Source organism: Hirundo rustica, chromosome Z, assembly GCF_015227805.2.
Source record: "Hirundo rustica isolate bHirRus1 chromosome Z, bHirRus1.pri.v3, whole genome shotgun sequence".
Classification (NCBI taxonomy): domain Eukaryota; kingdom Metazoa; phylum Chordata; class Aves; order Passeriformes; family Hirundinidae; genus Hirundo; species Hirundo rustica.
In genome coordinates, this window is record NC_053488.1 from 15,600,532 (window position 1) to 15,616,860 (window position 16,329).

At 39.3% G+C, this 16,329-nt stretch overlaps 1 protein-coding gene across 3 annotated transcripts in view; it reads left to right on the forward strand.

Moving 5' to 3' along the window:
- Nucleotides 1-15,784: 15,784 nt before the first annotated feature.
- FGF10 (fibroblast growth factor 10) overlaps nt 15,785-16,329 on the forward strand; it is a 59,862-nt gene continuing 59,317 nt past the window's right edge. For 2 of the 3 annotated variants that reach the window (XM_058424224.1, XM_040090944.2), the window contains exon 1: nt 15,785-15,867. The gene's annotated coding sequence lies outside the window, so the exon portion shown is untranslated. Of the gene's footprint in view, nt 15,868-16,030; nt 16,297-16,329 lie in introns of those variants that run through there. The other variant, XM_040090943.2, reaches the window with a different exon arrangement.

The window sequence follows — 16,329 nt, forward strand, 5'->3', positions numbered from 1 at the left end:
CTTTCTTATCTTCTTTCTTTTCTTTCTTTCTTTTCTTTCTTTCTTTTCTTTCTCTCTTTTCTTTCTCTCTTTTCTTTCTCTCTTTATCTTTTTTTTTTTATTTTCCCACAAATTTGGAATAAGTTTTTCTAAGAAAATAGCATACAAAAAAAAAAAAAAAAAAAAAAAAAAATCAGCGTTCCACGATCTGATCCAATGCAACATTTTGACTAACACAAAAAACAGTGATGTAGAAATGTGAAGCCTCTCTTTATCTGACATTAATATTTTCCACAGGTTTGATAATCTAAGACAAAAATTACAGTGGAATCAGTTCTGTTATCTTTTGCTTCACTGAAGAAAATCTATAGCATTCTGTAGGATTAAAACTAATCTTTCTTTCATCAGAGTTAAAAACCAGTTTTCCAGCATACAAAGAGCAAAGAGAGTTAAAATCTGTTTCTGAATGCATCTGTTGATTATGAACACAAGTTGAGCTAAGTTTTTGTTCTTTTTAACTGATTGAGAAGATTAAAATATCAAAAATACAGCAAAAGGAGAAAATAAAATCTACAAGTTTCTACATTTCATTCAAATATAAATATTCTGAATTTAGATATCAATTTCTTCAGTTTTAAGTAACTGGAACAGATTTTCTATGTATAAATGTTCATTTTGGGAGTAAGGCTGTTGCACAGATTCATAAATTTTTAGTCCAGAAGACAGTGGATGTCACACTCAAAGAATGTTGCTCCTTATAGTGTTGACTTGACTCCACTGTTGGAGGCTTTTGCAAAGCTCCTTTTAACCACAAGTTATTAGATTCAGGGATTATGTGGAAGATACACGCAGGAAAGAAGATTTTCCACAGCATATATTAAAACACAAGATTGACCTGATAGCCATGATAGTTACTCCTGGCTTTAGTATTCATGAAAAAAATGGAAGCTTTATCAGTAATGGATATAAATTTGTCACCATGTTTTAAAGAAAGCCTACCATGTACAAAGCTACAGAGCTATGAGGTTGGTAGTAATTTAAAAAGAAAGACATATTTGAGAAATAGAGAAGCAAATTCAATGGTTTATTTCTTAAAATTTTAAACTACATTGGTTAAGCAAAAGAGCAAATTAATAAATACATAGATGAACAAGATTTTATTTTGTCAGATATTTTACAATTCCAAGTAAGTGGACACTATGTGAGAAGAAAGAATGTGCTGCACAGATGAAGTAATACATTTAGGTTCTGGAGATTTTGCTCTTGCTTCTGTTACGGGCCTTCTGAGTTGCCTCAGTAAGCACAGCTTGCAGGTCAACCTAATATATTTCATATATTTCCTCTGAGAAGCACTTAGTGATAATTTGGTAATCTGTCATAAATTGCATTTTTAAAATCTTTTACTGTGGTCTTACCCTTTGTAAAGACAAAATATAGTTTGGGCAAGTGAGGACAATTTATCCCCTCCATGCTACCCTTGGGTAAATAAAGTTAAGCCAGGGTTATTTGCAGAATCCAAAGTGGGATTCAAGGCAGACTTAGGCAGACTTGAAAGCCTTTCCTCAAAAATTGTTTAATGCTCCTAGGAGTATCAGGCTTCAACAAAGGTGCATTGGCACTTATAAATTAACTTCTACTGTGTTAAAATGCACCTGAGCACCTAAAACTGGACAAGACTAAGGAACTCTGCACACTAGTACATACATATCATACGTACATACATATCATCGTGTCAGCTCATATCCTGCTGGAGTTCTGAAATTAAATCTCCTTATTTCCATGAGGGATTCAATCCACTAAGTGTTAACAATAAAACAGTCTGATTGAAAATGGACACAGACTTGATTATCAATGCCTATTTGAAGTGCAACTGATTAATTTTTCATTAGGTAGTCATAAAATAGCTAAACATACCATGGAACTATCTCTGGAACCCAGATCTAGAAGAAGGGTTTAGCCTTACGCCACAGCTGGTGTTTTTCTGGATAAAAAGTAGAAAATTACATTAGAATTGATTAAGAAGATAAAGAGAGATTTCACCTAACATGGTTTAAGCCCTTTATTGTACTGTAGATAAGACTGAAATCAGCTTCAGGAAGAAGGATTTAAAACGAGAGGTCCTATCACATTAGGAAGAACTGTGGATGAAATGTGATCACCACTTCTTTCAGATCTGTTTCAAATTATTGGTTCCTACTTCATTTGAACAAAGATTTACCTGAAGTTCTTCTCATTCAAATGAGAAGAAAGTATCTTCCCCATGTATTAAAAGATAGAAGGTTTTCTCTTCGCTATGCAGACAACAAATTAGATGCATCAAGCTGTAGCTTCTTCTAGGAGAACCAAGCATCATACTTAGGGACTGTGATGATGAACATCACAAGTGCTGAAACCCTTTATTGTGAACAGATTCTCATAGCAGATGTGTTGCAGAGAAGTAGAGCTCACTCTTGACGTGAAAATGCTTCCAGATACCCAGTAATTTTTGACAGTTCTTGCAGTTCCAACTTTGTAATTCATATACATTTTCTCATAAAAATGAATGTTTAGGTATCTTACTTTTACCAGTAAGAAGTTACATTCTCCCAGTCAAGTTATAATCCACAACAAATCTGAGTCAAATACTGTATGTGTGTGGTTCAGGTCCTTAGTATCTCAATGTGCTGTCACATTTATTGCAGCAAATTCCTAGAAAATTGTGAAAAGCTACTGGTAGTAGGGGTCAGGAGTGAGGGTGTGTGTATGCACAAACTCTTCTGAAACGTTTGATTTTGTATAAATTACAGCTTCCTGAGTTTTTATTATTGCATTATTTGCTTAAATGCTGGGTATCTGGTGATGTGATTATTGCTGCAATTCCCTGCTTCTCATATCCATTATCTTTAGAGAAAATAGCACAAAATCTGGCTCAATACAATTCACACAATTACATTTTTGATGCAATTCGAAACAGCAGAAGTTATATGAGTAAACTGGCTTCAGAACTGGTCTGGGAACTTACAGAATCTGGATTGGTAACACAGCCTTCAGTAAGAGTGAGCAAATAAACAGCATCATGGTGGAAGAAGCTGCTCTGAGTAAGATAGCATCTTGCGACTAACTAACCCCTTTCTATGAAGGCTGATAATATCACCAGCAAAAGATTCATCCTCTAGCTCAGTACTAGAGGAGTAAAAGGAACCTAGATTACCTGTTATTATCTGTTACCAACATCCCCAACTAAATTCCTTGGTGCATCACACATAGCTCCTACTTATGCTGTCATAGCAGACCCATGCCCAAGACAGCAGAACAAGGGTCTGATGAGGTCCTCTTTTTCTCAGCTCTCAAGATGCATTCTTCAGGCTAATTGGTTACAAATGTTCACTTAACAAGAAAAGTTATTCATATGATACAGTAATGCAATAGTGAGTCTTGAAGACTCTAAATGTTGTTCACTTGTCTTTCTAAATCAAAATCAGACAGAAATTATTATGGAAAAAGAAAATCAGTACTTAAAGAAAATGTCATTTTTAATCTAAGGGAAATTCATATCCCAGAATTTAATGGATTGTTAGCATTCTTCTTTTCTTTTCTTTTCTTTTCTTTTCTTTTCTTTTCTTTTCTTTTCTTTTCTTTTCTTTTCTTTTCTTTTCTTTTCTTTTCTTTTCTTTTCTTTTCTTTTCTTTTCTCTTTTCTTTTCTTTTCTTTTCTTTTCTTTTCTTTTCTTTTCTTTTCTTTTCTTTTCTTTTCTTTTCTTTTCTTTTCTTTTCTTTTCCAAAAAGCCCTTACTTAGCTAGAAAAGAACTCCAAGGATTAGAAATAAAAGTAGAAGCTTTTTCTTGTTGCAGTATTGATCTTTTTCACTAAGATGTGATCAAACACTTCTACTGTCTCACAGGTGTTCAGTGCACTGTGTAAAACAAAATGCTCAATCAAATTCTTAGTGGATGTGCACACATGACACAATTATAAACACTGCCAAAAATATAAATCCAATGAAAAAAAAAATCAGCATACATTGATTGAGCAATAATTGCTGTCTTCCTTAGTTAACACTGGGAATTTCCAGGGAATTTCTAGAATTGCCACACACTGATGTATCTTCTGGAGTTTGGTCAGTGTGGGAAAACCACACAGACTCTGTTGCGGTCATCTGCCCAGAATCAACTGAAATATGAGTCCTGTTTATTCTCCGAGTTTAGCAGAATTAGAATTTTAGAGAGATGATCCCTAAAAGAAGAAATGGAAAATAAATTATTGTAAAAAGATGAGAGCTTGCTCTGTTCTTGCTTGGGTTGTAGTTTTGCAGAAGCTGTCACTTAGTAATGCAAGCGGTTTTTAAAGCTTTTAATTAAAACCTATTTGTTTTCTTCAAAATGAGAAAAACTATAGATAAAGAATCAAGCAATCATTTAAACAGGTCCACACGAGATAAGATCAACTTAGAGCAACCCAACAAATTCCTTTCTAACAGCCTTTTGAAACTTGCTATGAAAATTATCAAACAACTTACTGGTTCTTTGCAATGCTCACCAAAAGAACTGAGCACTCAGTCCACAATAATTAATTTCTCCTGAGAGGAGAGGATGCATAATGGCTACTTTGGTACCATTCATTCCAGTTATGAGAATGTTAGTATTTTTCAGATTTGAAAAAGTGCCTTTTAAAAAAGAATTTTCTGAGTCTTATATTTTGGATAATTTTTACTATCTTAGAAGTCTTTATCATCTCACTCTCGATACACAGACTTCTACAAAAAGGATTCAACATCCAAGAAAGTTTTTACAGGCTACCTGAAAGTATGACTATGAAATGATGAATAAATCTGCCCTAAGAGTACTTAACTGCACCTGTAGCTTTGAACATAGGTGTTGTCATGTGGAAATTTATTGGAATATGCAGCTGCTTAAGCACAGGCATAAGAACCACAAAGAATCACAGAATGAGCGAGGTTGGAAGGGACTGCAGTGGGTCACCTGGTCCAGCCTCCCTCCTGCACCTAGAATATGCTACTCAGAATTTTGTCCAGAGGGTTTTTAAATATCCCCAGTGAGGGAGACTCCAGAACCTGTCTGGGCAACCTGTTCCGGTGCATGGTCACCTGTACAGTAAAGAATTTCTTCTTCATGTTCAGGTGGAACAGTGCATCAGTTTCTGCCCCTTGTCCCTTGTACCCTTGGAAACTGTCAAGCAGGGCCTGGTCCTTCTGACCCCTCCCTGCCGACACAGATAAACATTGATGAGGTCCCCTCTCAGTCACCTTGAAGCTGAACAGGCCAGGTTCCCTCAGCCTTTCCTTGTAAAAGAGATGTTCCAGACCCTTAATTGCCTTTGCAGGTCTCCCCTGGACTCGCTCCAGGAGTTACATGTCTCTCTTGTCCTGAGGAGCCCAGAGTTGGACACAGCACTCCTGACATGGCCTCCTAAGGGCTGACGTGAGGAGCAGGATCGTATTTCTTGAGCGGCTGGCACTGTTCTCCCTAATGCAGCCCAGGCTACCATTGGCCTATTTGGCCACAAGGGCACGCTGCTGGCTCAGGCACTGCTTGTTGTCCGCTAGGACCCCCAAGCCCTTCTCTGCAGACCTTTCCAGAAGGGCAGCTCCTAGCTTGGTGCATGGGGTTATTCTTTGCCCAGGAACAGGACTCTGGATTTGCCTCTGTTGGACTTCAGACTGTTCTCTATCCCTTTCTCCAACTTGTTGAGGTCCCTGTGAAGGGCTGTACAGCTGTCCTGGGCATCAGCCACTCCTCCCAGTTTTGTATTGTCTAAGAAATTTCCTAGAAGGCTGACAAAGGGCTCAAAGTTCTGCAGAGCCATGCCCAGTTTTGCCTGAAGATTTCTAAAAGATTAGAGGAAATTATTTATGGATAGTGTTTTCTATGTCATGATTTCATGAGCTGACTTGCATTTTACTTCTCTGCCATCAGTCAACTTATATAATTACTCCTATTGTAGAGGATAATACATTTTACACATTAGCTGATATTGTCTGGTTTGCTTTTGTCAGAAGTCCGGTCTGGATGTAGTCATTCCTGGTGCTAGGCCACTCCCTACTCCCAGTTCTATTCAGTATTCAGAAATGATGTCTATATGTGTCACACATCAATCAAAATACTGGGAGACAACATCCTAACCTCTATTTCTCTGCCAGCATTTTATGTCAGGAATAGGTTAGGCTGTTTTCAGGTTCCACAGTACTGTGAGCTTCTGAACAGGTTTTCAAGGACGAGTTTATATTTTGTGGGATTTATGGCTACTCCCTATCTGCCATCTGATGATACTAAACAATTGCAAGACATTTCTTCTGAAGGCCACCAGAGAACAACTTTTCCACTGCAGCTGTGCACAAGCTACCTGGCTTAGACTTCTGGAGGAGCACAATTTCTGCAAACCATAGAGAAACTAAGAGCTTTAGTTCCCTCTTTTTCCTCTCCTCAGAAACCTGACTTCTGGTGGTTTATCTGATGACACGATTTCTTAAAAATATATATATATATGACCATAGAAAAATTGTTCGGTAATCAAATTGTATAGTTTGAATCAATACATCTTCTGTAAATGCTTTGAAAAATTCTTTTAACTGTCATTCAGTAATCATGAATCTAGCTAGCTCTCTGTCCAGTAACCATGAATCTAGCTAGCCCTCTTTCATGCTTAGAGTATTTTGGAGGAAACATTAACTTGCCACTTTACTAGCTAACTAACTAACTAAGTAAATAATAGAAATTTTAATTTGTTGAAATGTTTTCTGCTTTTTGATGTATATCTGACAAAAGCATCAACAAGCAAGCCCAACCTGGGACAGTCTGAAGCAAAGGTCACCACTGTTTTGTTAAATTGTTAGTACAACAGACTCACAGAAGTTCAGAAGACATTGAAAGCCCTGATCTTAGATGCCTCAGAAACTAAGCAAATCTTTTTACCCATATTTAATATGTGGGGTTTGTAGGCTAGCCTACCTATTCTGCCCTTCCTTATGCTCTCCTCTGTTTAGACAGCATTTTGAATGTAAGTAGCATTTTTTGCAGTCAACGGACATTTGCCTCAACTAAATAACTTGCCCTTTCCTTTTTATATCATTTAGATAGATATAAATGGCTCTAAGATGACATTCTCTTCACAATAATTGCATGAATAGAAGAACTTAATGACTCAAAGCCAGAAGGAATAACAGAGGCAGGCAGGATCACAAACAGGGCCAAAGAGAAAGAATGGATGCAATCCCTCCTTCTTTGGCCTTCTCAATTTTCTGGTGCATGAAGTTCTTGCACACTTTTGAAAGCTACTCAGAATGACCTTATACCACATATACAGGGTTCTATTGCTTGTTATGGTCATTAATGTCTCTTGGTATCACAAATCCAAGTCCGCTTTAGGGGGTACATAGGTCTGAGCTCAACAACAACAACAACTACAACAAAGTGACCAAAAAAAAAACCCACCATAAAACACCCCAAACCAAACTAAACCACCAAAACCAAATCAGCCAAAACCAAAAACAAACAAACAAACAAACAAAAAACCCCACAACCAAAAAAACCACCACACAGAAGACAAAAAAAACCCCAAAGAACCAAACGAAAGCACACCAGAAAACAAGACCTGCAGCAGTATTGTTCATATTTAGAAATATCCAGGGAAGGTATTTTAGCAATTATTGGATGGGGGGGGGGGGAGGTGGGGGGAGAGGGGTAAAATGTGTCACTTTCAAAGTGCCTTGCTTTGAACTACATGTGAGATGCATGAAATGTGACATCAATTATAACCAAATCTGGCATTTAGGAGCTAATAATTATCATCAGTAACTAGCAATATGGTAAGGTCTGCAATGATTTGGATCTGTGTGGCCAGTTGTTTCCCACATACCATAAAGAAAAATAATCTCCTTAAGCCTTGCAGAATGGATGACTGCCCTTCAGAGAGTTGCTTAAATCTTTAACATGCTGCAAACATTTTAAATAATGCTGGAAAGAAGATACCATATTGTTATCCTTTTTCTCTGTGTTTGATCTTAATAAAAAGCTAAACAGTCTGCTAATAAACATAGAACTAATTAAACTGCATTTTCAAAACCATAATCCACAGCTGGAGAGTACCCTACAACAGACGAAAATCATCTTTTAGAAGATTGCAACTCAGCAATAAGCTGACTTTGGGGGACCCATTCTTTGACACAGAAATTAGAAAACCGCAGAGTTTGGTTATTCTTTTTGAAATCCAAGACTAAATAACAAGAGTGTATCTATCTGGGCAGTTATATTTGAGTCATCTTGTTCTTATGTATGGTATTAAGTGTACTAGCATGTTCTAAGTGCAAAGCACTTAGGAATAAATCCTCTATGTTAGAGCTAACTCCACTTTTGGTTCTTGCATACATGCCTATCTTCATGCCTATCTTTGATGGTGGATGGAGGAAGGGCTGTGGATGTTGACTGTCTGGACTTGAGCAAGGCCTTTGACACTGTCTCCCACAGCATACACCTGGAAAAGCTGGCAGCCCATGGCTTGGACAGGAACACTTTTTGCTGGGTTAAGAACTGGCTGGATGGCCGGGCCCAGAGAGTGGTGAGGAATGCTGCTGCATCCAGCTGGCGACCAGTCACCAGTGGTGTCCCTCAGGGGTCTGTAGTATGGCTCTGTAGAGAGATCTGGACTAGTTGGATGGATGGGCAGAGTCTAAGATGATGAAGTTTAATAAATGTTGAGTCCTGCACTTTGGCCACAATAACCCCCTGTTATGGCATGGGTTGGACCCGATGAACTTGAAGGTCTCTTCCAATGTACACATTCTGTGATTTGGTGAGACATGTTTGTCATATATATGTGAAATAGTATAGTCTTCGAAAAGGTGGTGTCCAACCCTGTGCAGCAGTTACGTGGCAATGCAGGTGGAATGAACCTTATGAGAGACACCGTGCTGCACATCTCCTGGGTGATGCCACGCTAGGGAAGACTGACACCTGCCCAGTCTGGCTTAGCAAGCAGCTCCAGCCCTGCCTGCGCAGCAGGAGACGTGGGGAGCTGTCCCCTACTTCTTGCCCATGCCACAGGCTTCCCTGCTAGCCAAGGGCTCACTTCCATCTCCCTTCTTCACTCTGAGAGGTACTTACTCACAGAAGTCATCCCAGTGACTGCTACAAATTAACTGACAAAGAAGAGGCAATATGTGAGCTCCCCCTGCAATGTGTGAGCTATTAACCAACTCAGAGGGAGCCCAGCTGGCTACCCTGGTCGCCTGTGGTGAGGCAAGCGTGTTCAGCTGTTGGGCCAATGTTCCTAGCTGTCAGCTCTGTTTCAAATAGTTCTACGATTAAAGCCTGGAAGTGACTTATTCACTCCCTTTCAGTAGCACTCAAGAAGGATGGAGCTGTGGAGTTTTAGTAAGGCTTTGTTGCCTTTCTAAAAGGGATTGTGATTGGATCCAGGTAGAGTACTGGATAATTAGCACCTTTCAGGGTATGTACCCCTGTGAAAAAGTACCTATAATTTTTTGTTTTATCTGTTATATCCTCCACAAAATAAAACCCTTTTCTAGCATACAGACACCATATAAAGACCCAAAGATGATATTTGAGTACCGTATTATCTCCAGTTCAGGAAAGTTTCTTCCAGGGAATGAAAGCTTCAGTGTCACCAATAAGGCTGCACCTTGTTCCAGCTGAAGGTTTGGATCCTGGACTAGGGAAAATATTTACAGTGTATCTTGAGAAAAAGGTTGTTCGAATAGTTAGATAAAACAGTAGCAGGGAAGGGGAGGAGGGGAAGCATTACTGTCGCCAATACACATTACATAGACTATTCACAGGTGTATAGGCTCATGTGGAACTTTTGTCAGAATGCCTGAAGTATTTCCTCAAAGCTTTAGTAGGATTCTCCATGGAAAATGTAGGCTTAGATGACATTGAGTGGGAGGAGAAAATAATTTACAAAGGCCTAATGGACATTTATCTCTTCTTGGCTTTTTCTTATGGGTTTGTTTCGCAATTGCTCTTATTTATAGGAAAATCTAAGTGGTCTTCATTCATGGTAGTATGAAAAAAAGCAAAACAAATCCTCTAAGATTAAGGTACCTCCTTGAAAATACTGCCTTTCTGATTATATTTGTGCCACAGAGTAGGGGAAACTAGCTGCTAACAGACCATTACTAAACACAGTCACTGTCCAACCCACACACATAGCTACATATGGCACTGCAACTCAGTGTCTGGGAGTCTATGTAGTCTCCTCTTGCTGACCTTTACAGAATGCATTTTTTTACCTATTTCTTATTCTTCTCTTAATAGCTGTATTTACCAAGCTAAATTAATATTCAAATATTTTCAAATGTCATACATCTCTTGGTATTTTTTTTTTATTATTTTAATAGACACAACATAACTATAAATGTATTTTGAGGAAATTATTATAATTAACACTAGAATAAACCACTTTCTTTATTGTTTGCTTGAAGCGTAGAATTTGGACAGTTTTGCTAATGCATCCATGAGAGAGACACGCATACTATTAATCTATGTAATGCAGCAAATCCCTCCTGGTCCCACAATTTATATGTCTATTCACAAGATGATGACCTGTGCAGTCCTAAGGGCTGCTACCTTTTGTTTGTGTTTCTCAAAAGAAAAACATTAAACAGCATATATTTGCGTTAATCATTACTTATCACCTGTGGTAGTGCTAGCCCAACCCAATCACTCATCTGGTTCTTCCACCAGATCTCAGAGAGTGAGTGGTATCTCACTCCTCTGGGCGGCTCAGCCTCAGCCTGGGCAGGGCCTTTGGCCATTTTCACCCCTGACTCTCTGCTGGTGGAACCAGCTCTGGCTGAACTCCATTCTGGTTATCTCAGACTCATTTCCATGTCCTGTTAGGTCTGACCTAGAAATTCAAGTGGTTTTGAAATAAAAAAGAAATGATAAAACATGCATTTTATTAACCTTTGCTAAACTCTGCTTCAGTTCTCCAGTTTTGGATACTTGGTTGGAAAGGAGTGTTCGTAGAGGAGCCAAGGAGTATACTCTCACTACTAAGTCCTGCTATAGGCAGCTAAAATAGTGTTCTGATTTTATACGTCTTATTCCAGCTACAAACACACAGATGAGTTACGCCACCTGCAGTCTTGATCTTGGGCAACCTAAGAGTTTATATGATACCTTGTTCTGTACATAATATTGGAATTTTATTAGTATTTTGACACTTTTTAAATGTCATGGAAGTACAAGAAATGGTAACAAATAGAGATTAAATTGTGATTTTGCAGACTTTTCAGAAGAAAAAACTGTTTGGTTTTTTTTTTCCTCAAGCTTTAAGACATATTTTGTTAAATAAAATGCAAAGGCCTTCAGTCGCTGTTTGTTGTTAAGGGGCATGAGTTACACAGTGTAAATATTTCAGCAAGCAACACTGTATCTCAGATCAACTTGTCTCATTGATGGCTGCTGCTGTGCACCACTGCCTTTTCTTTGTAATTCCAAGATTCAGTGCCACAGGCTGGGGCAGAGTGGCTGGAAAGGACCTGGGGGTGCTGGTGCCAGCAGCTGAACGTGATCCAGGGTGTGCCCAGGGGCCAAGAAGGGCAATGGCACCCTGGCCTGGATCAGCAATGGTGTGGCCAGCAGGAGCAGGGCAGGGATTGTCCCCTGTGCTGGGCACTGGTGAGGCCACACCTCGAGCGCTGTGTCCAGGTCTGGGCCCTCAGTGCAAGAAAGACACTGAGGTGCTGGAGCAAGGCCAGAGAAGGACAAGGGAGCTGGGGAAGCTGACACAAGTCGTGTGGGGAGCAGCTGAGGAAGCTGGGGAAGCTGACACAAGTCGTGTGGGGAGCAGCTGAGGAAGCTGGGGGTGTTTATCCTGGAGAAAAGGAGGCTCAGGGGAGACCTTATCACTCTTCACCGCTGCCTGAAAGGACATCGTGGCCAGGTGGGGGTCAGCTTCTTCTCCAGGCAATCAGCAATGGGAAGAGAATACAGGGCCTCAATATGCACCAGGGGAGCTTTGGCTTGGACATGAGGAAGAATTCCTTCACAGAAAGGGTGATTAAACATTGGAATGAGCTCCAGGGATGTGGTGGAGTCACCTGGAAGTGTTTAAGAAAAGACGGGAAGTGGCATGCAGTGCCATGGCCTGGTTGACAAGGCCGTGCTCAGTCACAGGTTGGACTTGATGATCTCAGAGTTCTTTTCCAACTTACTTGAACCTGCAATTCTGTGATTCGGTGTTTTACAATAATACTAAGTTCTGCAGTTTGGAATTGACATACAGAGGGAGGCATCTGAGCCATTGATGGCATTTGGCACTCTACACCTCGTTCCTGGCAGAGTTGTCTCTCTGGCAGTGACAATCTTGGCCGAAATTTCTCTCAATGAAATCACTGGCAAATTTCCCAACACCTTGAATGAGAACAGAATTGAGTCTCATGACCAGAACATGCATGTCCACCTCTCATCATACTGTAAGCAGCGAAGGTTCATGATCAAAATCTAGCAATCCAAACTGAGGAGCTAGTGACATCTGGAAGTAAGTTGATTATATTAACACCCAAAGACATGAACAGAACTTATTCACATCACAAAAAAACAAAACAAAACAAAACAAAACAAAAAAACCCAACCACCTTGACTAAGGGAAATCATTCAAGGCAAAATTTATTCCAACTACGCTAAAATAATTCTTGTCTGATCTAAGTCACCTACTTAGCCAGGGAAAAAAACCAAACAAAACCCAAACCAAAAAGCCCCAAATATCCCTCCTTGCTGATCAAAAGACAAAGACGTAGCATAAGCTATTGCTATAAGTAATTTTAAAAATGTTAGCCTATTTTTCAGTAAAATTCACCTGTGCAACTCATTTCCCTGAACATTCTTTAGAGAGAAAACATCTGAAAAATAAAATTCTTAAAATATATTTTCTACCTTTTACAATTTATTTTTTTTTAAGTGTTTGCTTTATTTCTTTCTGGGTGGGTCAATGCAATTCATCATTTATAGAACAGCAGTGCAGGAGATACTTCACAGAATTTTACAGTGGCAAAATGAAAAACAGGAGCACTGTTTTTGAGTAGCGGGTACCATTTCTAGTCTAGGACTTGTACTGAAGGTAGCTGCTTTTCAAGCTTAGCAATGGAACAATTAATAAAGAAACCCATTAAGGTCTGATTGTTGCTGCTAAAAAGGAAGGTTGAATTTCAGGCCTTTGAAGTAACTGAGAATGATTCAGGCCTCATTACAGAGATATAATCTACATTCATACATTTATGTTAGTGATTCAAATCTATTGGGACAGATTGAATTCCGTTAAATAGTGCATCTTTCCTGTGGAACTTTTCTCAGGCTTTCTCAGGCTAACCTAAGAGGTGACCTGACAATACAAAGTAGTGGGGTATTTAGGAATTCAACTGTGATATAAAAGAAAGGCTATACAGAAAGTAGAAAAAAGAATGAGATATAATCTAAAAAGCTATGTCAGCTTTTCATTTGGACTCTGTTTTGTAAATGCCCTCCTTGTCATCACACAGGATAGAAAAGGACTCTATGCGTTGCAGTAGTTTAAAGTACTGCCCTGAATACTGCACCTGCCAGAAGTAGATCTTATGAGAAATTCTGCACATGTTGAATTTTCTGTTCTTACGCACAAAATCTTACACCAAATACATAGATAGTCATGAGCTAAAAATAGGTTTAAGCAGAACTCTTCTTAAGTAAATCCAACACATTACCTATTTTTCAGAGTTAATTATAGCTGTTTAACCCCCAAATTATTTCTAACTCCCTCCAGAGATCCTAAAATGCCAATTCACTTTATTTTCCAGCATTTGACAGGAAAAAGAGAAAAACAAAAAAAGAAGGATATCTTCAAATCTAAAATTGTAAGATATTGTAGAAATAGTTCATAATTTAAGCTGTTGGATTCAGAATAACTTTGATTTTAGAAATAATGTGTTGTATCCTTTATGACCCAGGCAGCATCAAACATTTACATAAGCTTTGTAGACACACATGTAACCTGTCAGGCATTCACAGAAAGGAGGGGGTTGCTTTACATTTGGGGTTTGTTTCTTTACTTTTTAAAAATTAATTACCAAAAGGAAAAGCCTTTGGCAAAAAGAAAGCCTAAATCAGATTTGCAAAAAGAAAATTTTCTGAAATGCTTTGCACTAAGTGCAAATACATGCAGGAGTAATACTATGAAGTACCATAAACAACATCGTAAAACATATTGATTCTAACATTAAATGGTTTCATTTTTAAGGCTGTTTAAATGTCACCCCCAGCAGCTGAACACATAAATTTAGGAACCAACTCTCTCCAGAATAAACACCATAATTGGAGAAAATAATTTCTAATTTTCTGTTGTGAAGTTAACAATATATTTAACATCCTAATCTAATGAATCTGTCTAATTTTAGAACTGTTTGTTCTTTCTGCATTTTCTGTTGTTTAAACTAAGATTTACTCCAAATGTCAAATGGAATCACATAGGAGGATTTCCATTGCATTCCACTGATCTGCATTATTTAACTGCTTTTATTTAAAAGAGGTTTTGGGTTTACTTATTGAGATACTCACTGTGTTTCTGTACCTATTTCCCTGATATTCCACCCACTTGTGTTCCAAAGCAGATATTTAACAACACTAAATACTGATTAATATATAATAGCTTGCACGCTGCCCATACCCTGTCAGTTTCTGATGCTTTATTCTGGTGTTTAAAAATAGTACATCATATGGAAGATGCTTATTAATTACTGGGAAAGGTGACAGTTCAGAGATGGGCTAGAAATACTACTCTGTCATAACATTCAGTATGTGAAATGATAAATCCACTAGAAGACATGGAATCATAGGAAAAACCAACAACATATGCCCCTCCAGGAAAATAATAGCTTGAAAAATCTCTTAAAATAGCTTTGAAAATGGAAAAATTGTTTCTTCCTGGCAAGGGAAACTGCATTAGTTTAAAAAAAAAATTAAAAAGACAGCAAAGTATTCAGACAGATTTTATGGGGAAACCTTTGCAGTGCCAATAAAATCCCTTTCGCTTTGAAGTCAGACGCGTGATTCAGTAAACGACTCATGTTAGCAATTAGAAAATGGTCATTTAGGGCCCTGATTTCTTTTGAGACAAGGAGAGTGAGGGTGGGGAAAGGGACACAATAAATCTTGAGAGGCTTAAAAGGAAGAGCAGGCTAAAGTGTGAACTTTTTATTTCAGCAACGGAAGCGAGAAATCAGTGATTCATTGAAGGAGGGAGAAAGACCTCCATGGATGCTGGCAAAGAAGGAAAAGGAGCTAATTATGTCTCTTCCCTTTTTACTCTCTCCGACCAGCATATAGTCTGCTTTTCCAGGGTCTGCCTGTAGTATATACTCCTTTCCAATCTCTCCACCCAACCCCTCCTCCAGCGGGGGGGAGGGGGAGATCTAGCAGGCAACAAGCTCCAGGTGGCTTTCTCAATCACTTCACTGCCAAAAAAAATAAAATAAAACCCTCCACTAGAAAACAAGTTGGGGTTTGGGGGATTGGTTTTTGTTAGTTTGGGGGGACTTCTAGGGGAGGAGGTTGGTTGGGTGAGGTTTTTTTGGTTGGTTTTTTTTGGTTGGTTGGTTGGTCTGGGTTTTTTTGGGTTGTTTTTTTTTGGGGGGGGGGGGGAGGGAGAGTGGGGGAAGAATGAAGGGGGAGGGAAGCCTCCCTGGAGGGGGTTGGTTCAGCTTGGAAGACAGGGAAATTAGTAAAGCATGAGTCTCTAAGCCTTGCTGGTGGCCGGCGCTCCACGGAGAAGGACGCTTTAGGAGCAATTAGCAGCGAGTCGAAGGCGGCGGCTGCCGCGGCTGCCGCAGCCCGGGAGGAAGCGAGGGCAGCTCCTGGGGCTGCCTCCGCAGCAGGCACCGCTTGCTCCAGCTGCAAAAAGGTTTCAGATGTCCCACCACTGCCTGACCCCCTGCAAATAAGGGCTGACCATCAGAGGCACATCCCACCTCTGACTTGTAATCGCTGACATTTAGGCTACAGCTTCCAACCTGTTTACAACCAAAGGGGGAGGGAAAGGAAAAGAAGGGCGGGGGGACAAGTTGGGATTTCTCCCTCTCTTTCTCTCGTTGTTTTTGGGTTTGGTTTTTTTTGTTTGTGTTTTTTTGTTTGGTTGGTTGGTTTTTGTTTTTTGGTGGGTTTTTTTGTTTGTTTGTTTGTTTTTAAATACTGTTCTGGAGAATTCAAAGCAAAACAAAGAAACTTCCTCCTCTAGAGCTGTCACTGAGAAAAGGACGAGTTGTGCAACTGGTTTGGGATTTGCAAAAAGGCAAGAGGGTGGGGATCAGAAGAAGGTGCAAAGACACAAAGTGTGAGTGCGCGTGTGTGTGTAAAGGTGTACGTG